The 22,267-nt window shown below is 40.8% G+C and overlaps 1 long non-coding RNA gene across 4 annotated transcripts in view; it reads left to right on the top strand.

Annotated features, from left to right (window-relative positions):
* LOC116238112 (uncharacterized) overlaps positions 1 to 22,267 on the top strand; it is a 211,543-nt gene that overhangs the window by 124,838 nt on the left and 64,438 nt on the right. For all 4 annotated transcript variants that reach the window (XR_016465915.1, XR_016465914.1, XR_004168890.2 and 1 more), the window contains exon 4: positions 14,600 to 14,746. This is a non-coding gene — a long non-coding RNA (uncharacterized LOC116238112). The remainder of the gene's footprint in view (positions 1 to 14,599; positions 14,747 to 22,267) is intronic.

Raw genomic sequence — 22,267 nt, 5'->3', positions numbered from 1 at the left:
CTGTGATTACAGAAAGGGCAGAGGGAAAATCAGTGAAAATTAACGTGCTGTTTCATATATCCCCAGGTCTGTATTCATGCTAATCTAGGAGCAAAAATGCTGGACTTAATCTAAACGCGTATGTAAAGGTAAAATAGATTTATCCTGGAGTAATTTTTTGCAGTTTTAGCTGTGTTTTTCATTTGATATGGATATATTTCCAACTAGAAATCCTTCTAGAAATCCAAGTAGGGTGCTTTTCTCCATATATAATATCATGTAACTCATCAGTCTCCTTGATAGGGCTGAGAAATTGCTGTGTTTATGCATGTTGCTGAGAAGTGCATGTGTTTGAGAAACTTTCATCTATTCTTCAGTATGCAAAAACAAATATTTAGCATTAGAGCATACTCTACTAGATTTGCGTTAATTTTCAAGCCTCTACTCTTACCCCTGTGCAAAATTCCAACTTACGGGATGTTGCTCAGTGCTTTGTCCACCTGCTTTGAATATGTTCATGAGCAGAGATTCCTAAACTCATTTGGGCCCTAAAGGCCACCAGGAGCATTTTTCTTCCCTGTCATGCAAGCAGCATGTCCCTTGCTTAACCTTTTGATTGTTATCTCTCATCTTTTTCCTCATGAAGTTATACAGTGTGCCAACCTTATCTATTAGTGCTAGTGAAAGTGTAAAAATACATACCAAATTCTGTATTTCATTTATTGCCACGTATGGTAAAACAGCCTTGAAAAAGCCAGCTTACAAAACAGCTGATGAAATAATATCTGATGATTTCTTTATTTCATTTTTGTGCGTGGGGTGCTGCACATGCAATGCTTATTTAGCTGAAATCAGTTCTAACTGGGTTAACATCACTAGTCAACCGAATTATTAGATTATGTACATACAATCCCTACTTGCACTGAACCTGTTTCCTTTAATGTCTAAATAAAACTCATAATATGTAGTCTACTAGATGTTATGTGCAATGACTAGCCTTGTAAACTAGTTTTCCTATGTGTGCATGCCTATTTATGGATACCATTTCCCGTTACAAACACAAGAGGAAGGTGAACGTGGAGAAAATCAATTTTGTGAAAGTAGATCCTAGCTGCACACCTGAGAAGATTAGTCAGCTTTGGAATTTTTTTCTTTTTTGTGGGTTTTTTGTTCTTTTTGGCTGCAAGTCTGTCCTAAGAAACGTTGGCAGAATGGGACTTGTTTAGCTTGGAGAAGGCTCTAAGAGACATCATTGCAGCCTCCCAGTACTTGAAGGGAGCTTATAATCAGGAGGGGAAGTGACTTTTTACACAGTCTAAGTGATAGGACAAAGGGGGGTAGCTTTAAACCACTTTAAACCCCCCAGAAGAGGGGAGATTTAAGTTAGTTGTCAGGCAGAAATTCTTTTAGAGGGTGGTGAGGTGCTGGCAGTGCTGCCCAGAGCTGTGGGTGCCCCATCCCTGGAGGTGCCCTAGGCCAGGCTAGATGGGCCCTCGGCAGACTGAGCTGGTGGGGACACCCAGCCCATGGCAGGGATTGGGTTCTGGGTGGGTTTTACGGTCCCCTCCAAGCCATTTTATGATATATTCTTTCTTTGGAGCATTTTTAAGTGGGAAAAGATGGGAGTCCTCTCTAGCTTGCTGCACTACTGTCTATCCAGTAGAAAACTGTATCTTAAATATCATAGAGAAACAAGTCCAAACAGATCCATGACTCAAGATTATTCAGGAACATCTGTGATCATTTAAGCTCTCATCACAGTGGAGCCACACTAATGCCTTTAACCACAGGATGGTTGGTTTAACTTAAATTGCTTTCACTTGCTTTTCTTTAGCTGAAAATTAGTTATTTAACAAGTATGGTATTGAGAGCAAGATGCATTGTTCCGAGAGAAGAAAGGCCTTTAATATATTCACAGTATAAGCAAAGCACTTATAGCAAAAGTGGCTATCCATGTCCTCCTTGAGAGGGATTTTGATTCTTGAAGTAAACTGTGTGGGAATAAAAATACAGGAATGTGAAAGTATGTTAGAATGTCATTTAGCTTTTCTAGCATGATAATTATGGATGAAGAAAGTGAAATCTATATGTGGTTACCCTAGGTGTAAACTCAGGGAAGGAGTCTTTCATAACTGCAAAGCATCTCCTCCCTCAGTGTCTCCCCAAGTGCAATAAAGAGCAGTCTGGGTGATCAGAGAGTTGCTGGGAAACATCAGCTTTTTTCTAGGAAAGTTGCAGAATACAAACAGGAATATTAATTAGCATGAAATAGTTTGTCATGCCATAACAAATACTAAGTGTGAAATATTGCCAATTAGTTGTAATCATCATCATGTCTTAAAATGTTTTGACTTGGGGGAAAAAATGCTTATTCTTTAGTTATTCTTTGACATCTACCAAAGCAGATTAATTTTTATCCTTTCCTTCAGGGGAAAAAAATGTTTTCACTTGATAGTGTAGGATTAAGTTGCTGTTGCTTAAGTTACTGTGAAGGAAAGTGGACCAATGACTTGCAAGGGTTCTGAGAAGCTGACCTCTGTGCTGACTGAAGCCCCAGTTTCATGTTTATTGTGTTCTTTGGTAGCTGCTTGGACTTCTTTTATTTATTGGTGCTCTGTTATGGATGACAATATATTTAGCTGGTTTTTTTTTTGTTGTTGTTACAAATGTAATGACAAGTGTTGGCCACAGCTTGGCTCACAGAGTGCTTGTGGCCAAGTTAGAGAAGGGGAGCTTCAGCTGGATTCTTCCTGTCTAAATAAATGGGGCAAGTGGAAAGCTCAGCTTATTTCAGAAGTCTGGAGCTGCTTTCTTGTTTTGTAGTAACCTATCCTGAAACATTTGTTTTATTTAAGGTCATCTAGAGTCTTCACCTTGATCTGGATAGACAGTAAAACTCTTAACTCTGTGTTTGCTCAAATAAAGATGAAAACCAGCCAGTAGAAGCTATAGAACTTCTAAGTTATAACATTAACGACACAAGCTGTGTAATTCCTCCCTGGCAATCTTCACTTGAATGACTCTCTCCATTCCTCTCTCTCACAGTACTAGTTCTTCAAACTAGTGCTATATCTTCTTACTACTTGGGAACAACCTTGTTTACCCCCCATTTTTCAGGAAGTTTTTCTTTTCCTGTCAAATGAGTTACAGGGTGCTCCCTGTGCTCTAGGCAGAGGAGGAGGAGGAGGCAGCTCAAGGGATGGGGACTGAGTGTGGGAGGGGGATGGGCAATGCTGTGGAGAAACAGCTGGGATGGACTCGTGCAGCTAATAGCTCCATTGTGAGCCATGTTCCATATAGGCTGCGAGTGATAGCTGATGTGCTACAAATCAGGTCGCAGAATAGGGGCTGGAAGAGACCTCTGGGGATTGTTGAGTCCAACCCTCTGCTAATGCAGGTTCCCTGCAGCAGATCACACAGGTAGGCATCCGGTTGGGTGTTGGTTATCTCCAGAAGGGAAGACTTCACAACCTCTCTGGGCAGCTTGAAAGTGGTTGCTCTCCTCCCAGTTGTGAGAAGAGTTGTACTAAGTTTGTGTAGATTTGAATCCCTGCTAGCATATAAATGTTCTGTCTTTCCATCTCTCTGCCTAAGGATTTATGTAGGGATTATAAGGCATTATCACCCTTTTTAAATTTAATATGGTTGAGATTGAAGAACTTGAAAGATAGCACTTTCCCTTTGTGACAGTTAATACATGATCTGATGGAAAAGCTTCCTAAATCAACAATGAAGTGACAACAAGAACAAAAACACTTGGCTTTCTGCCTGTTAGGCTGCCCCAAAGCAGTTCTAGTAAAATACTTGAAAAATTTCCTATTTATATAGAGTGCTATTTATAGTTACTAGTTTCAGGAAGAAGAAAAATAACTCTCTGTATATGTTGTACAAGATGCCAATGAACTTTCTCCCTGTGTCATCTCTTAGTGTTGTTGTTACTGTGTGATAACAAGTAAAAATTAACGAGAGCAGTTACAGCCATAGGAAACTGCAAAATGATGGATAGTTTAAGGAGAATTTCTTTATTTTGGAAAAGGGAAAAATGTTCTATATTTGAGGAGTGGTAATTAATCTTATGAAACTTCAATTGTGTTTGTCCGAATTTAAATCATGCTTAATCCCTAGAATAATTCTGCAGTCGTAAGTGATCAATTAGGATTTTTTAATGATCTGTGAGAAAATGAGCTAGTAGAGCACTCTGTGGTTTGAACATACTCACATTTGGTTTTAGTCCATAAATCAGAACATAGCCTTCTGACCCCACGAAAGTTTTCTTTTTGAGTGGCTGGAGCACCTGGCAGTGCAGAGCCTGCTGTGCACTGCTGTGACATAAAGGATGTGTTGTTAACTGAGACACATTTTAAAGATGTTGGGTACCAATTGTTTTAGCTGCTGGCAAAGACGGTGTAAGAGTTACATATAGGAAAAGTTCTAAATGCTATTTTCAGAGTGTTACTGAAGCATTTGTAGTCTGTTGGTTTTTTCTCCCTGATGCACCTGGCAGGGATATCCATTGCTGTGATGATCTACAATCAGTAGAAAGCAATCACCATTTCATCAGTGTATATTTGCGAGTAAATGATACAAAATCAGTGAGTTTAGAAAAGGATGGATATCAGTGCTGGGCAACTGCAACATATTGCTGGGTAAGATGGGATTATAGACAAGAAAATAATGAAGGGGCACATTTTGTTTCTGCTTCCAAGAGAAAATGTGTTTTTTCCTTTCTCTTCCCCCCGCTTCCTATTTTTAAGAGTAAATATGTGACTAAAGCTTTATTATATGCAGAAGTACTACATCAAGACAAAGATATAGCAAGGAAGGAAACTCGCGGAGTTCATAATCAGTTGAAAGAAAAAAGCAAAATTTGACCTTTGAGGAATGACAGCTCTAAATAGATAAATAGTATGCCTCAGTTTATTCTTATGAGTTTAAGGAAGAAAAGGTTATAGTACAGATTTCTGCCTCTTTGAAACCGAAAGATGGAAAAGGTATGATTTTCCATATCTGGCTGCAGTGTGATAGTCTAGTATAATTATCTCTCTGGAAACTTGCTAACTAGCTGTGCACAGAATGGGGGAAGTGATATTAAAAATGAATACATGCTCTTTCTGTCTGCAGTTGAGATAAGCAGCATATATCTTTTTCTCTCTGTCTCATGGGGATAAGGGGAGGAAAAATTCCTCTCTAAAAATACATTCTTCATTTCAGTGTATTGAGTCATTTTTACCCTCAAAACAGTCTGCTACCAGGTCTAGAACTTGCCTTCTGTGCAGGGAATGTGAATCCAGGTGAGAGATGCAAGCCTGAAAGGCATTTTTCTGATGGAGATGCATTATTTATTTCATAGAATATTTCATAGAATTGTAGTACCCTTACAGTTGGAAGGGACTTTTAAAGGCTGTCTTGTCCAACTGCCCTGCATTGAATAGGGACACCTACTGCTCCATCAGGTGCTCAGACACTCACCTCCTCTCTGAGCAACCTGTGCCAGTTCCTCGCCAACCTTAATGTAAATTATTCCTTATGTCCAATTTAAATCTCCCATCTTTTAGTGCGCAGCCACTTCACCTTTTCCTGTCACAACAGACCCTGCTAAAAAATCTGTTCCCTCCTTTCTGTCCCATTTAGATACTGAAACACTGCTTTTGTGCTACACCAAAGTGGTTAGACTGCTGTACTTAAAACTTTACTCAAGCGGAAAGTGCCACTCCCTTGATGTTCAGAGCTGTTTTGTCCCAGGACACCATATAGTCCATTTGATGGACTTAATTCTCTGTTTGAGAAAGGGGCAGTCATACTGAGCTCCTCTCAGCTTGTTTATCTTAATGTTACTACTACTGGTGGTGACTCAAGAATGGTGTGTGTACGTTCACATCCAAGAAGCAACCTTCATTGACAAAGCATGCCATAGTCCTTCAAAAGTCAGCATTTAGCATAAGCAGCATTTAAAACATCATGAGTTTTTTCAAGGAGCAGCGAACCTTACCTGAGCATTACCAGTTCTGAGCTAGCATGCTTTATGTGAGCTAGAGCCTCACCAGCGAAGAGAGAAGCTTCTGCTTTATTTCAACCAAAAAGAGCATCCGCTCCCTCTTTTTATCTTTCACATGCTATCAGTTTCAGTATAATTCACTGAATTGTCCGGGGAGGATTTGAAGCAGTAGGGGAAGAGAATTGTTGTCTGAGTTGCAGGGTCTGGGGGATTATGACGATGCACCTGGAGGGAGGGAAATAGAAAGCTCAGTGTTGGGCTTTATCTGGGTCTGGTTGGGATATTTGAAGGTACCCTTCCTTCCTTGTTCTAATAGCTTGCTTTGGGATGTCAGTGGGGTGAACAGGACGTTACTCAAGAGCTAAGAGGGAGGGGTGCTATGTAAAGACCAAGCCTTTAATGTGCTGTCTAGGGAGCATGCAGAAAAGATAGTTGTGCTCTTACCTGAGGCTGAAGACTGACTCAGTGACAGCCTTCCTGTCTTTGAGATTCCTTCTGGTCAGTGAGAAAGACCAGGGAAACTTCTAGCTGCTTTCTTTCTCTAAATGGTAAGTGTGGCCTTTGAAGATGTGTAAGGCCCTGCTGGTATCATATATCAAACTGATGGAGCCTACTCTTTTCAATGTTCCTGCTAATAAGAGCTTTTAAAGTTGCTGAAGGAGAGGATGTTTTAAAATATCTTAATAGGGAAAGCTTAGGTTGTTGTGATCAGGAAGCTCTTCAAGTAAAACTAACTGTCCTTTGCATAAGCAATTTCATTTAAAATACTCTTCTCCAAATTTAAAAAAAAAAAAAATCTTTAAAAGCAATGAAAACTAAACTACTTCTCTGCACTGTGTGCCCTTATTGCATAAGAGCTTGTCTAGTTGCCTGGGGCATTTTGGTGCTCCAAAAGTAAGGCGTGGGTTTTCTTTAAGTTAGCTTGAAATCAACTTTTTGGAGTAATCTCAAAAGCTAGAATAAATGCCCACAAACTGCAGGAACAGAAGGCAGTATTTTTTTTCCTTTTTTTTTTTTTTAAACTAGGCACATATTTCACATCTAAGCTAGAAATGAAGGATCTAGCCACTAAGGCTGCTCTTCGTGCCCCCCCCCCCCCCCACTTCCCTCCCTCTTTCTAAGGGAATACCATTTTGCTTGGCAGAAGATACCTGTTATTACAGCATTCTCAGTCATATTCACAGCATTACACCTGATGTTTAGCTTGTTGCTCAACAAATTAAGCTACAAACGTAAATGAGGTGTGAAGTTCTGCCCTTGCCAAGCTGCTCACTGCTGCCTGGCTCTCCAGGGCTTTCATCTGGGCTGTAAAAGAGCACTGACAACTCCTGTGCTTGGCTGATACATATATCATTGACCATCTCTGGACATTGGGTTGCTTCTGATGAGACTGACCAATACTTACATTGCAGAATCAAGCTTACCTGCAAGTTAAATCTTATTTTAATTTGTAGCTGTATGATTATGTTAACTGGGAATTGTGCTTGTTGCTTGCTGCTGGCTCTGGACTGACATCAGGCTGGATGGTAATTAATTACACTGAGAAAAAGGCTGGGCAGCATTCAGTTTCAGCCCTGCCTTTGGGGTGGCTGGCAGCAGTGCTGCTTTCTAATTTCTAGTGTGCTAAACATGTTGAATGTGTGCAGCATGTTGAATGAAAGATGCTGCTGCTGTCAATGGTTCTCCCTGTGAGAGCTTGCTTCTGGTGGACATTAATCATTAACTAATTGCAGACTCTGACTAATGAGTTAATGTTGTCTCTGCTTCTTTTATTCATAGGGTGGGACTGAGGTGCTGGCACTGCTGCCCAGAGCTATGGATAATCAATCCCTGGAGGTGCCCAAGGCCAGATTGGATGTGCCCTGGGCACCCAGGCCAGAGCAGGGGTTGGGGCTGTGGGGACTTCAAGGTCCTTTCCAATCCAAACTGTTCTGTGATTTTTTTTTTTTTTTTTTGTGCTGCTTTGGATTTTCTAAATTGGTATTGAATGTCTTCCTGCAGTGGAACTCCATGTAGAACTGAAGTTATTAATCGTGTCCCACTCTACAGGGAGAATCCAGTGAAAATGTAGGCACAAATATCAAAGTACTGGAGGAACTCTTTATTTTAATTCACAAGCAGCTTTCTTGTGTGAGAATATTTGTTTAGTCCCTCATTTTCTCACTTCAGTCTCTGTCACTAGTAGGGGAAAAAAGCAAGCCAAGTACAATAATCCAGTTGATTGTTTCTCTTTCCACCTCCTGTTTAATAGCTTATTTCCTTGATATCTACTCTTAAAGCCTGATTCATGACTTTATGAAACACATATCTGAAATTCTCTGGATTTCACAATATAATCCAATCTTATAATGGGGAGGCATTTGGAGATGCCAATTTTATTTATTTTTGCAGGTGGCATAATGGACCTCTAACTGCTCTTGTGATTGTTACTGCTTGTCGCTTTCTTCTGATCTAATCACTGTGTGGCTAAACTGTGTCAAGATGCCACGTGTCTTTCTCTACAGTTTTTCCAACCTGTCGTTACTATAACGAGTGTCACACCATGGCATCTGCTGTGTCATCATACATCGCACAGCCTGGTTCATCTGATGTTAATTTCACAAATCATATGGAGCATTTGCGTGGAGGAGAAATATTTCAAAATCACACTACCAACTTAACAGCTCTATATGCAAACAGTCAAATCTTTCTGCTTCTCAGTTTCCACCTTCAAGTGTAATTCCTAGTTCTAACTGAAGTGATCTTCACAGTGGTCTTGCAGCCGCTTCTGTACCAACTACAGCCAGAAAAAGAAGAGACTTATCCTTTCACTGTGCTGCCCTTCTGTGGCCTGTGCTGTAATTGAGTGTGTGGCTTATGTGAGCTATAATAATATTTTTATACGGAAATGCTCAGATATTTTCTTTATTGAGAACTTTTTTGCTTAAAAAGCTCATTCCTATTGTCAATATCATGACTCTATATGTGACCTTAGCAATGTGTACCACTGATGTATGTGGTGAATGAACAGGTAGAGCTTGCTGTGCAAGTAAGAGGCACACAACATGATCTGATGATAAATGATAATGCAATGTGGAAAATAAGTTTTGAATAATCATAAGCTGTTGCTTGTACTTGTGTGCTGTGGCCTGTAGAAAAGGTGAAGAAGCCTGCAGTATAGTGGATGAGGAAAAAGCAAGAGGGTATTTGGAAGCAGAAACGAGAAGCCTTTGCTAGAAAGAAAGGAGGAGGATAACAATGTGAGTGGAAAAAAATCATGAATATAAGGAAAGAGCATGAGGAAGAGTGGGGGAAGGAACAAGATTCTTAGAAAAGGAGATTGTTATTTGCATGTCTGCTGGCTTTGGCTTTTCTAGATGGCTTCTTATAGCTTAACTGGTAGGAAGCAGAATGAAAATAGTGATGTATTTTTGTGTGTGTATATAGATGTATACAAGATAAAAGATGATAAAGTATACAAAATCAAATGCTTATAAACTAGGAAATATTGATGATCCTTGACCTTAATTGACTCTCCTTGCATGTGAATTGTGAGTCATGAGCTATGACTACACATTACTGCTAACACATCAATAACACCTTCAGAAATAACCAATATTGGGATTAGTGACTTCTTAAATTAAGTATTAAACCATTTTTGTGGTAATTTGTTAGAAAAGGCTTAAACTTCCTCACCTGATCTGGCAATTTAATGGTAAGAGTGAAGTAGCTCTATTTTCCAGGTACAAATAGTTTTAGATAGCACCACGTCTCTTTAGAGAGAACATGGCTCACTATATACCCTGACAGTTGACTGCATTTCTTATTAAAATGCTATTACAGAAAGCTATCCATTTCTTCAAAAAAGAATCTATATAATATTCATAAGCTGCAAAGCTTTTAGAAGAAATCACCTTTCATAAATAGAAAAAATACAATGGTTTCTTTTCCAAGCAATTATCAACTGCATATCTCACAAATAACTATAATCATCCTTCTTGACACGAGAGTGCATGAGGCTGATTTACAGTACATAATAAATGCTTGTATTGTCACTGGAATAAGTCCAACATTCAGGCAACGTGGTGAGAGTGGGAGGGAAATCAGTTTTCTGTGTAGTAGCCTGCAAAGTCATCTTGCAATCCTATTTATCACTGTCAGTGCAACGTAGCAACTTCCTTAACTTTTCCAAGTTGTTTAAAAAAAAAAAAAAGTACAGAGACCCTTGGTATGTTTTGTTTTTTCCCTCTTCCCTTTCCCTCTGGGTTTGGCAATCCCATGTCTTCAACAGGAGTTAGTCATTGCTGTGGGAGATGCTTTCATAAAGATGTTTTTCCCCTGAGTTAGAGTATCTTAGAGTTTCAGCTGTCAGGAAGACAATTCTTTTAGTGGTTCTGTGATTATTACATTTACTAAGGTGGGGAAAGACCTCCAAGATCATCCAGTCCAACCACCAGCGATATTCCCCCACTAAACCGCGTCCCGCAGGATGACACCTAAATGTTTCTTGAATGCCTCCAGGGATGGTGACTCCACCTTCATGGGCAGCCTGTTGCAGTGCCTGATCACTCTTTCAGAGGAGAAATTCTTCCTAACATCCAACCTGAACCTCTCCTGGCATAACTGGAGGCCCTTTCCTCTCATTCTAATGCTAGTTATGTAGTAGAAGAGGTCAACCCCACCTTGCTACAACCTCCTTTCAGGGAATTGTAGAGAGCTGTAAGATTTCTAGAATTCTGTCAGTAATTCTCACAGTTGCTCAGAGGGAAGCAGTGTTGAGTTGCCAAGGAATTAACACCTCTAATTGTTTAACAGCCCTACCATCAAGTAACAAACATGAGTCTGTGCTATGCAAAGTATTTGCTGAAATCTTTGCCTTTATTGCATTAAAAAAAAGTAGCTTATTCATAATAAAAGATAAGCACTGTAGAGTTGATGATGACTTTTAATTATATGGAGATGTTTCATTTCTGATGATCTTATGATGAAGATGTGGAGTTTGGTCTTCTGAAAATGCAGATCCTGAAGCTGATGCTTTCCATGAGTGCTGTACAAGTCTTAAGCTAAGAGGCCTGGAAAGTCTTGTATTTATTGTTGCACTCAGTCTACTTCCCTTTTCCCTTCTCCAAAGCATTATTTATTAAGGTATATTGGTTTTATTTTTTGCTTGCAAGGCTCTGTGTTTTTTTTTCTCCAGGAAGAGGTAGAGAGGAACAATATTATTAACAATAATATTGTTAATAATTGTTGAGGAACAATATTATTATTATCATTATTATTATCATTATTATTATCATTATTATTATTATTATTATTATTATTATTATTATTATCTGGAGGTTTGTGGCCCTGCATGCAGCAGGGGAGTTGGAACTTGGTGATGTCTGGAGTCCCTTCCAACCAAAGCCATTCTATGATTCTACGAATATCAAAATTCAAGAGTAAAAATGTAATTTCTCTGTGAGTACACTCACTGATTAAAATGAGATTCCTCTCCTTTTTCAGCAGAGAACTGCTGCTCAACAACAGGGACTCACTCAAGGAACAAGTTGCAAGAACTGCTATTTTGAGAATTTTTTGAAGCAGTGAAATGAAGTTGTAATTTTTTATTACTTTTTTTCATAACGTAGGCTCATACTCCCTTCTCCCTTAACAACAGGAGTATTAGTGGACTTGAAAAATATATTTCCTATGTTTCACACTCCCTGCCAAGCTTGTGAGTAAATAAACCTGCTATACCTTTTGGTACAGGTAGAGCTGTAAGAAGTGACATTGTTTCTGATTGTCCTCATCTTCCTGGGAAGATTTACCTGGAAAGGGGATGGAGAATGAGATTAGATTAATGGTTATGAATGAATAGAAACATTTCCTTTGAAATTACAATATTTAGCTGTGGGTACACCATCATTCAGGAAGTGGATAAATATAACTGGTTGCTTGAAGTAGTGGCTATGGCAACTGCCAAGGGAAAGAAAACTGAATAATATCTTAACTTTCATTGTCCCTGCAAGGAACAGTCTGGATTGGTAGGATACAAAAGAAGATATCATTTTCTCCTTGTTAATCTTGATGCCATCTTGATTTATCAGAGGTTTATCCATTGCTGGTCTGGAGGATTCAGTCATGGTAGTAGCTGCAGCTTCTCCTCCTTTGTGTGCTGATGGAGAGGGAGATGCTGTTTTTTCCTCTTCCAGAGATGCTGCAGCTGTGAGAGAGGCATTACTATCAGGCAAAACAATGTGACCAGGAACATGATGCCCTTCAGGAATAGCAGAAGCTGAAGACTTGGCCTCTGCCTCACTCCAGATGTGACTACTGGGACATCAGCTGCCTCTGCTGCGTTAATTTATTCAGAGGTATCTTCCCTCTTTCCCTGCACATCCTCTGGAACAGCATTGCAGGTGGCAGGGTAAAGACAAGAGGGCAGGTCCTTGGCACCCAGTGCACCCTGTTCAAAGGCAGCAGTGTTGGCACCACTGGTGCTGCTTGTTGGGGCCTTTCGAGTCTGGGCACCTGCACGCAGCTGCAGGGCCAGGACACATCTCTGCATGCGGCCTGTGGGTCGTACATACCTGTTCTAGCCTGAAAGAAGCTAGGGATTATATAAGCAGCAGAAAACAGATGACTCTTACTTAACTAGGGCAGTTATTATTCTGCAGAGAACAGGGACTTGGTTACTATTCAGCAAACACTTAGGGCAATCTCTGAAGTATTTCCAGATTCCTACTGAGTACCTATGGGGCAGCCACAGCACCGGCTGCTCTAATGTGCTATTTCATAAGGTACCTGTGCTTTCACCTATAAATTCCCATCCGTCAAGTTCTATTTCATCCCAGTATAAAGACGTTCTAACTTATGTGCATTTCTAATGTTGTACATTTGTAATATATCTATATTTTTTTTCTAAACAAATCCTGTGAGATGTAAACCGCATCCATTCTTCCTCTTACTGCCCATTCTATATGGGGGTTCTTCTGCTTGTGATCAGTTGAACATACTGTTCCTCAGTGCAGGTTAACTTAAAAAGCTTTGGGATATCTTACCACAGCAAATAATTTTATCAAAAAAGAAAAAAATAACAGGGTTTTTTGCACACGCTAGTCCTTGTAAGGTTGTTTGTTTTCCAGACTTTATTTGGAGTAACTAGTTTCTACTGAAGAAACAGATTGTGAAAACAGTAGAGGGCTCCCTATTCCACCCCCCAAAATGACCATGTACCATAAATAGAGCTGTTGCTGCTGAACTTGCACTGTTAGTTGTGTTATGGCAAGGTTCTTATATGTAGCATCTGCAATGCCAGATGCAGACTGTAGGATTATGACAAAATGTCTCTTAAACTTCATGTGCATCATTCCCAGCATAGAATCAAAAAGGTTGGAAAAGACTACGAAGATCATCTGCTTGTTCTTATATTTAAATAAATGTCCATGCATATTAAAAGGAATCTTTTGTGATCTTCTCCTAGAAACTATGGTAATTAGTACTACTGACTTCTGCCTACTTCTTTACAAAGAACCACAGTTTTGATGCACCAGAGAATGTAGAAAACTGGTTATTTCTCTTAAAACTAAAGTACTTTTAGTAACAATTTGTCCTGTCTTGTTTCTTGCTGTACTTAAAGGACAACAGAACAGTTAGAAAGTTTGTGATTTAATACCTTTGATCCCTGTAGGATAAGGAAGTAGCTGCAGATGTGGCTCCAGTTTCTTCTGCAATATTTTTCTGGCTGTAAGAGTTTGAACAAGTCATTCAAGTAAAATAATAAAAATAATGAGGGGGGGGAGAGAAAAAGTTGAAAGCTTTGCATTTGAAAGTTAATCTACAAAGAAAATCATAGGAAGATTTGTTTTTGCTTTTTTTTTTTTTTTTTTTTTTTTTTTTTTTGAGATGTGAAAGCAGAGGGCACTAAGGATGGTTATTTCTGGAGGCTCTTCATCCTCTAGAGGAAAATTGTGATTTAAATAGAGGAGGGCTGACAGGAGAAAAGTTGCAATTTGACAGGTTTCTGATCAAAACAATGAAGAATATCTAGAGCAGGAAACTAAGGCAAGAAAGAGCATGATGTTGGTTCTTGTGTAAGTGTGCCACTTGCTGCAAAGCATGAAGAGTTCAGAGCCTGTGCAAGGCTGGTTGGCTCTCTAGCCAGGATGATTGGCTGTGGCTCCCTGCCTGCTTTGGGTGCTGGCACCTCAGCATGGATCTGTGTTTCATTTCTCATATACCTGAGCCTTCCCAGGGCCCTTTGGATGACTAAGCCTTGAGGGATATTAGAGAAGCATGGAAGCTGCTGAGGTGACAGGAGCTCACATGCACAGAAATCCAGTGGGGATAATGTAGTCAAGGTTGTTTAGGGATCTTCTTCCTTCTCCCTTTTCAGGACAAGTCAAAGCAAAGGCAAGGCCAGCTTTGGACTCCAAATATCATAGCTGTGATATAAATCATGATGACTACTCTAGGACAGAGGAATTGCTCTTACCTAAAAATGCTTTGCATAAAGAAAATCTCTTTCCTAGCTCGTGCTTTGTGACGCAGGTGTATCAGATGGGAAGGAGTTTGTTTCCCCTGTCTTACCTCCAGGAGCACCTCTGGCAATGTAATGTCTTTAGAAAGTTTAGAACTTAATGGTGTTTTCTCTCCACACAATAGGAATATGCTGCCTGCTGATGCCCTCCAGGACGAGGTGGAGGAGGTTGCTGGTGTGGCACAACCTATGAGGTGTGGACCATGTGTGAGGGGCTGCTCTTTGTTCTGATGAGGCACTTCAGTTATCTCTTCAGGCTGCTCTTCAGCTCTGTGAGTACACTGGTTTACTTTCTAAAATATATTTTAGTCTGCTGGTGCACCTTTATGTCTACCAGACCCTGTCTGCTGTTAGCAGGAACAGGACAAAGCTTTCCATTGTCATCCAGTTGAAGATGAATTTGGCATGAATATGTGCTGTACCATGTGGTAAACATGCTGTGCTGGAGGTTACTGTCTGCTCTGCCATGGTTTACAGAAGACAGCAGACAGAAGGATATGAGAAAATGCAATGGAGGTGTTCAAGGCTGGGTTGGATGGGGCCTGGGCAACCTGATCTGGTACTGAATTTTAGTGGCCAGCAACCCTGCCTGTGGAACAGGGGTTGGAACTTGATGATCCTTGAGGTCCTTACCAATCCAAGCCATGCTATGATTCTATGAGTACTGTGCTATATGTGAAAGGAGCGATTGGAGGAGGGGTTTGTCCTGGTACTGCTTCTGTGCCTTCCATTTGTCTCAGATGGCCTCAGTGGATTGGGGATTTGGAGTAGGAAGATGAGGAGTGGGAGAATGACCCTCTTCTCAGCTGCCTCCTGACTGGAAGGTCTGTGGCTTTTCAGTTGCTTGAGAGCTATTGCAGAGCAGTTGCATGATTGTGGGAATGAGTTTGTAAATCATTGGTATATGCTGCATTGTCTCCTTTATGTTTACTCTCATATGGCTTTTCTTTAAAAGGTTGAACGCTTGTTCACCTCCATATGAATAATATACATGCAGGTTATGTTTTGCAGTCTAATTCCCATACAGGGAATAAGGTGCTGTTGTCTGTCTCTGACTGGAGCAGTCAAAATACCGTAGAATTTCATTTATTGATCCAACTATTCAAGAGTGGTGCACTACAGGGAAGTAAATCATGTAAACTGCAAGTGGAGGAAAGAACATCAGTGCCTTACAGGAATACTTTTGGTCTGTGCTGACAGGTGGTTCTGTGTAGTTACAGTGGCCTCATACCTCCTGCTGAACTTCCAAACCAAGTGAAAGGGCTCTGGACTGACTTGGAGGCATGTTCTTCAAGCTTCAGTTACTATTTTGATTTTTTTTTTTTTACTACGTCTTTAAGCTTCAGCTGCCATAGCTGTGATCCCGCAACAAGCAAATAATTGGTGAGTTAGGATATCTATTAATTCCCTACAGCTGTCGAAAGTCTTTAATATATTCACTGTCCACTGTAGGAAAGCCTTGCAAATCACATCACAAGGCACATTCCTTGGAGGAAAATTGCTCCCTTACACTTAATATTACCTATTTCCACTCACTGCATGTGGACAGCCAGTGTCACCCAGAGCCCATGCCAGTGTTGCAGTAACTGTCCTTGTGCTATGCCTGCTGCTGTGGGGATGTGCTCCTGGCTCTGCTCCTGCATGGGGACAGCTGGCAGCACCAAGGGAGCTATCTGCTCTGTCTCAGGATCCAATTGCTGTCTTTATTGATGCTTATCACAGCAGTAGTTCTCACACTAGTGTTGTCCTTGTGCCAGTCTGTCTCTTTTGAAAACCCTGTGTCAGATTTAAGGTGAGGAATGGGGAACCAGGATCTACTCCTGAGGTCAGTGGGCACAGAAATGCCCTAATGGGTTCTGCCTGTCCTCAGCAGTGCCTGGGTCAGGACTGTCCTTATGCTGGTACAACATACCTTGGTAGGCTCTGGGGCAATAGGAAGGTGAGTACAGCAGCTCTCATTTCACAAGGACTGATAGGCAGCAAGCTGTGAGCTGCTGAGTTTGCCTTCTGCTTGCCTTTGATAAGGCCAGGGTATTAGGTCTGCCAGTAGAGCTGTGGAGCTTCTGTTCTGCCCTTTTTCAAACTGCACTTCTGGTGGTGATTCCCCAGCATCACATAACTTGAGCACTGCTGTGCTAAGAGCAGCTGGAGGCTGACTGTTGTGAAGCCCTTTTCATGACAAGCCACTGTTTTAACTCCTTCAGTACAAGTCTGTGGTGCTGACTGGCACTTCCAATCTAATTTAGGACAGCCTGATAATGTCTAGACACTGCAATGCTGATGTTTCCTTTAAGGAACTGTTGGCAGGAATTATTTCAGTATCAGAGTTTACTTGCCGTGTGCAGCCAGTGATCACACGGCAGTTAAATGTAATAACTCTCTAATGGCCTTTGCCTGCTGCGGTGTTGTTTCTTGCTATCAGTGAGGCACTTGGGGAAAAGGGACTTTCCTGAGACTTCTGCATGGGGATTTATTGTAAAAGGGAAGCTGAGTTTTAAATTGGAGCTGTCAGGTCTGGCCTTTGGGGTGGGAAGGAAACATCTGGGGTGCCAGGGATCTTCCACGAAGAGTGGTCTCTCACGGCATCCTGGGAGCTCTGCAGGCTGCCAGATGACTGCAGGCTCATGCTCATGTACCTGTGTTGTCCTCCAACCTCGGGCAAGTCTCTCAGCTTCATGCTTTGCATCCTTATAGTGTAAAGTCTTAATACAGTACTGTGAGGTCTGTATTTGCACGTGTCTTTAAAGTAGAGCTGTGGAGAGTACATCTGGCCTCGTGGGAGCAGCTGAGCCAGACACCTCAGTGCTTTGCAGAATGTCCATGAGCCACTCAGCATGCGCTGCCCATAGGGATTTAATTGCTCTGGAGGACACCTAGACCTAAACAGCCACTGGGAAATGAGCAACAGGAGACAGTCTGCTACAGAGGTCCTTTTGAATGTCAAGCTGCAGGAAACCCCCAAAGAAATACAGTGCTGAAGGTTAAGGGCATTGAATAGCAGATTTGAAGCAAATATTAAATTTTATTGCTAAAAGAATTGAGCAATGCAGTGTACATAAATTTAAAACTTTTAAATCTATCAATTGACTTGGATTTAAACCTAACCAGTTGGCCACAACTTTTGTGTCCCCACCTACAGCAGCACAACCCCCTGGGGCAGCTATATGCAGTATGCTAAGCAGTGCAGCTGCTGTGGGAACTGGAAAGCTACTGGAACGAACCTTTCATTCACACCACACCTGTGCCTCCCTGAGCATTCTGATATGTGTCAATAGATTGTCTGATTCATAAAGCTGCTGTCTGAAAGAGATGCTGTCAAAAGAAATAGTTATTAAAAACAGCAAGAGCTGTCTCTTGTATTGGAATGGAAGGGCTCCTGGTACTGTCACTGCTGCTCGTTGCTGCTAGAAGCAGCAGCTCAGAGCGATCCATCAGATTTGGCATATTAGGAAATGCAGGCCACAGCACTGTGCTGACTGCTGGGTCTTGCTGTCAGGAATTTCCCTGCCTGAGAGGAGGGCCAGGAATGCACGTGCCACAGTCTCATTCAGAATTTTGCTTGGTATTGGACTTTGCTTTGAGTTGAAGAGAATAGAGAGGTAGCATTGAAATACAGCACGAAGGTACCAAGAGTGTCCTGAAACTGAGGTGTCTTTTTTTTTTTTTTTTTTACTGAGCTACTTCACACCAGCAAGCAATCCAGAATTATAAATGTGCTTCACCTTTGCAAGATAACTTTAATTGACAAAACAGAAGTGTTATGGTTTGGGGCAAGGTCAGGAAGGTGGCAATGTGATAGCAAGGAATTTGCTATCATCAGTTGCAGTGGCCACAGGTGAGGAGTAGAGAACTGCAATAACCTCTGTTAAACTGTTGCTCTTTTGAAATGCAAATAACAACAGATTTCAAAGACCTACAAAAGTAATTTCAATGATTTCTCCAGCTCCTCTTCAAGCAGATTGATCTACAAAATAACTCTCTGCTGTTCTGTATGTATTTGGATTTCTTCTTATGAGAACTAGGCAGTATTTTCCTTCTGCTATCTGCTTTTCCTGCAGATCTTTTCTGATGTAAAACTACTTATTTAGTCAGACTCAGAGATAAAGCATTTAAGCAGCAGTGATGAGCAGACTATCTGAGCAAAAATTTGCAGTAATTTCCCAGGGAATAGGTTCCTGTGGAAGGCTTTTCAACAAAAGGAAGGGCAGATCAGTGGCTCCTTTGTCAGGAGGATGGACAGGCTTTAATATTACCATAACTTCATCAGGATGCATTTAGCAGACACCTGATGCTGCTTGCCCCACACACTGCTTTAGCATGTTATTCTGGCTCTCAGCAGCCACTGTAGCTCTCAACTCTTCGTGAGGTCTCACTTGAGGTGAGAGACTGAATAGATCTGACTGAGCCAAACTGCTTCCAGCATTCTGGCTGCCCCCAGATCTGTCAGCTCCACTGGGTTCAAGAGCTGCTCTTGCCTTTCCCTCATTCAGGAAAGCTGTACTGACTTACCTCAAACCATGCCAGCACCAGAAGTTGGATTTCTGTTGTGCAGCTCTCCTGATATCAATGGTGATCAATAGGTTTTGATAAAAGGAACTTATTTCCTCACTTCAGTGTCTTCCATTTTGGGTGATGCTTAGTAGAGATGGTTGCTAATGCATTTTGCAACTTTTGATTTTTGAACTTGAGCTTGCTGAAGTGCATGCTGAAAACCCTTGATGTTTGTCTTGTATACTATTTTCTCCTTTCATGTTTGTTGAAAAGGCTGAAAGGATATGTCTCATTTAGACAGTCTAAAAGAAGTACTTCCTGATGTAAAAATTAAGGCATGATGCTTTTATTGAAGAAGACCCAAGAACAAGACTATAGGATTTTTGCATTCAGGTAGTCATATGGATAAATAGACCCAGGATATTTTCTTCCAAATAGTAATAGTACAGACAGGTCACAGTTGTGTCAAACACATGAGATTTTTACTTACAGAGAAAAATAAACAGAACTGTTTTATTGGTCCCCGTGAGGTTGTAGGCATGTCAAAGCCAGATACACTGAATCTAGATGTGACCCACGTGTTCTCTGGGGATGTGGTATTGTGTGAAGACAGTAAATCGTATGACTGCATTACTTGTTTAAATATTTGACTCTTTTTTGCTGACAGCATAAAGCCAAGCTTCCTTGAAGGTGGTACTCATAACTAAAATGAGACTGCTGTTGAGGTAGAAGGGCATTACTCTTTTAGGAATCGGGCAGAGCTTGGATGCTTATTCCAGAAAGCTGTCAGGACTCCAACAGCAGCATTGGTTTGAGAAGTGTGTGCTTTTATTAGCTAAGCGTTCTTGAAATGTGCTTTATTATTTCTGAGTGTTTGTTGTTCATTTATAATGCGGCTGTGCTGATAGATTTCAGGATGGTACGGCAAGCATCTAAGTGACTGTTCAAAGGTCAGCTTCCTCCAGGCAGTTTTCTTTAAGATCACGTATAACTTGTGACAGCAGGGGGATTTTTAATAACAAGAAAGAAGAAAACATCTTCATTTACCTTAAGACAGATGTGAGCACAGTGACTAAGGCATTCATCTAGGCTGCAGCAAAAAGGCTTCAAGTCCCTGTAGCAAACTGGATGCAGTGGAGATTCTCTGATGTGTCCTTAGTTGCAGAGTATTGGCTGGGCTGGGAGGGAACATGCTGCTGCTCTCTCCCATACTTTCGTTGAACAGTAAAATGTCTCATCTATTTTCCTTGCACTTTTGCCTAGGCAGCATAAACGTGTGAAAAATGAGCTCTGATTTGCATATGATATTTATATAGAATTATGCCTATGTTTATGAAGACGTCTGTATTTATAGATTCAATTTAAATTAACCATTTTTCATTAGAAGAGCACGTACATGTTTTATTCTTAACCCTTTGGTGCTACCATCTGTGAGACATTCTGCTAACAGCAACTAAACCTAACTGCTCTTTATGAGGCCTGCTAATAAATAAATGGAAGTAATTAAATCTGAAGTGGTGCTTCTGTGGTTGTCCTGAAGAGTTAGAAAGTGTATGGTTGAAGAAAGTTTTCAAATTGGGTAGAAGAGTTCTTAGTCTATGAAATTAGAGTTACTGAAGAAGGAAAAATATTTTTGTATCTCTTTAACAGCTGTGAGAACCAGTGAAGAGAACTTTAAGGGAAAAAAGTAAAGCACTGCGCCTTATCCTGTTAATTGGTATCCTTCCCATTTAAATAGAGTCAGGTGCCTTTTGGGTTGGTTAAAACCAACCATGGAATGTATAAAATCATGACCTGTGTACTTACTATTGATCCAACAGTGAGCATTTGCACTTTGACTAAGAAAAACTCTAGCCTTGAAGACGAGTGATGCCTGTTTCATTTCTGATTCAGAATTTGAAGCTCTGGCCTTTTCCCTCAGTTTGGTACTTGACAGTTTTCTTTTTGCTTGTTTTATCTTGCATTTATGAAAATACTGTTTGCAAAATGTTTTTAGAATGCTTTTAGAAGATGTGGTGAGTTGAGTTACCCAAACCAGAATGAGTCATTTGGCAACAGATTAAATCTGAATGTTCTTTTGTTTGATTGCTGTACACTGTATGGTTTAAAGCACATGTTAGGAAACATTACAGTGCAGTGCATTTTTTTGCTTAATGAAACCATCAAGGTCTGGGTCTCTTTGTGCTGGATGCAGCACTTGAATATTTAATGGGAGGTAAAAAACATCAACCAAGAGGATGTGGGAAGATTGGCTTTTCTTTATTTTTCTTTTATCAGAATCTTGTGCTTTAATCAGAATCTTGTTACATTTCACTGGATGCTGTGCTGTGGATTGGTCTTAGCAGAACACTGTGTGCTTGTCCCCATCCCTTCACCTTGCAACTGCAGTATTGCGTCCCTGCGTGGGGCTGGTCCTCCCAAGCCAGCACAGCCCAAGCACAACCATTGAGCAGTGAGACTTTCCCACACTTGTTATTTTCCTTTGATAGCAGAGGTGTTTTATAACAGACAATATCTTTGGCTTATTCCATTGACTCCAAGTACAGTGCATCCCTTAACGTGAATTCAAGTATTGCTGACTTCAGTAGCTGATGATAGGGGGGTTCTGATGATTGAGTATAAAGCCCCCAAGCACAGCATGCACTGCGTATTGCTGACAGAATTTAACAGCAATTTCTCAGCTTTCAAGATTTCCTTCTTGAAAGCAAGGATGAAAGGCTGAGTAGAAATTTTTACTGTGACGCTAGAAATTAATACCAGTGCGTAATTGATTAATGTCCTCAGCACTATCTAATTTCCCACATGGAACAATCATCATAACTTCAAGCAGGCTTTTGTACCGATGATGTTTTTGGCTTAGGACTCTCCTTTGCAGCCTGACCATGAATCCTATGTAGAATAGTAAGGTTTCATCAAAGAAATTTCTGCAGTTTGCTGGAGCAAAGAATTGTAGTGGTGGTATTTGGACTAGGAAGTTTTGATGATAGGTTGAATATTTTGCCAACTGAGAAGAAGGGGTTAAGTGAATGTGAAAGACCAGGAGATGGGATGCTCTGGCCTGGTTCTGAGGGATGAGGAGAAACCAAGGGTAATGACAAAGCTAAGTTGAGGCAAGGTGGACGGGGAATGACATCAGAAGAAAGGGTGAACAAAAATAACAGAAACATAAACTGTCCCTTTTTACACCTGCTTAATTGAACTACTAGCAGAAAGTTGATGCCTAGTGCTTGGACAAGACTTAAAGAAACCTGCAGTGGTGCATTGAGCTAAATGGGGCTAGTGAATAAGAAATAGCATTTGAA

This window comes from Phasianus colchicus, chromosome 4 (genome assembly GCF_987193195.1).
Source record: "Phasianus colchicus chromosome 4, bPhaCol1.hap1.1, whole genome shotgun sequence".
Lineage (NCBI taxonomy): Eukaryota > Metazoa > Chordata > Aves > Galliformes > Phasianidae > Phasianus > Phasianus colchicus.
Note: the sequence above shows the minus strand (reverse complement) of the source record. Positions and strands in the feature narration are given on the sequence as shown.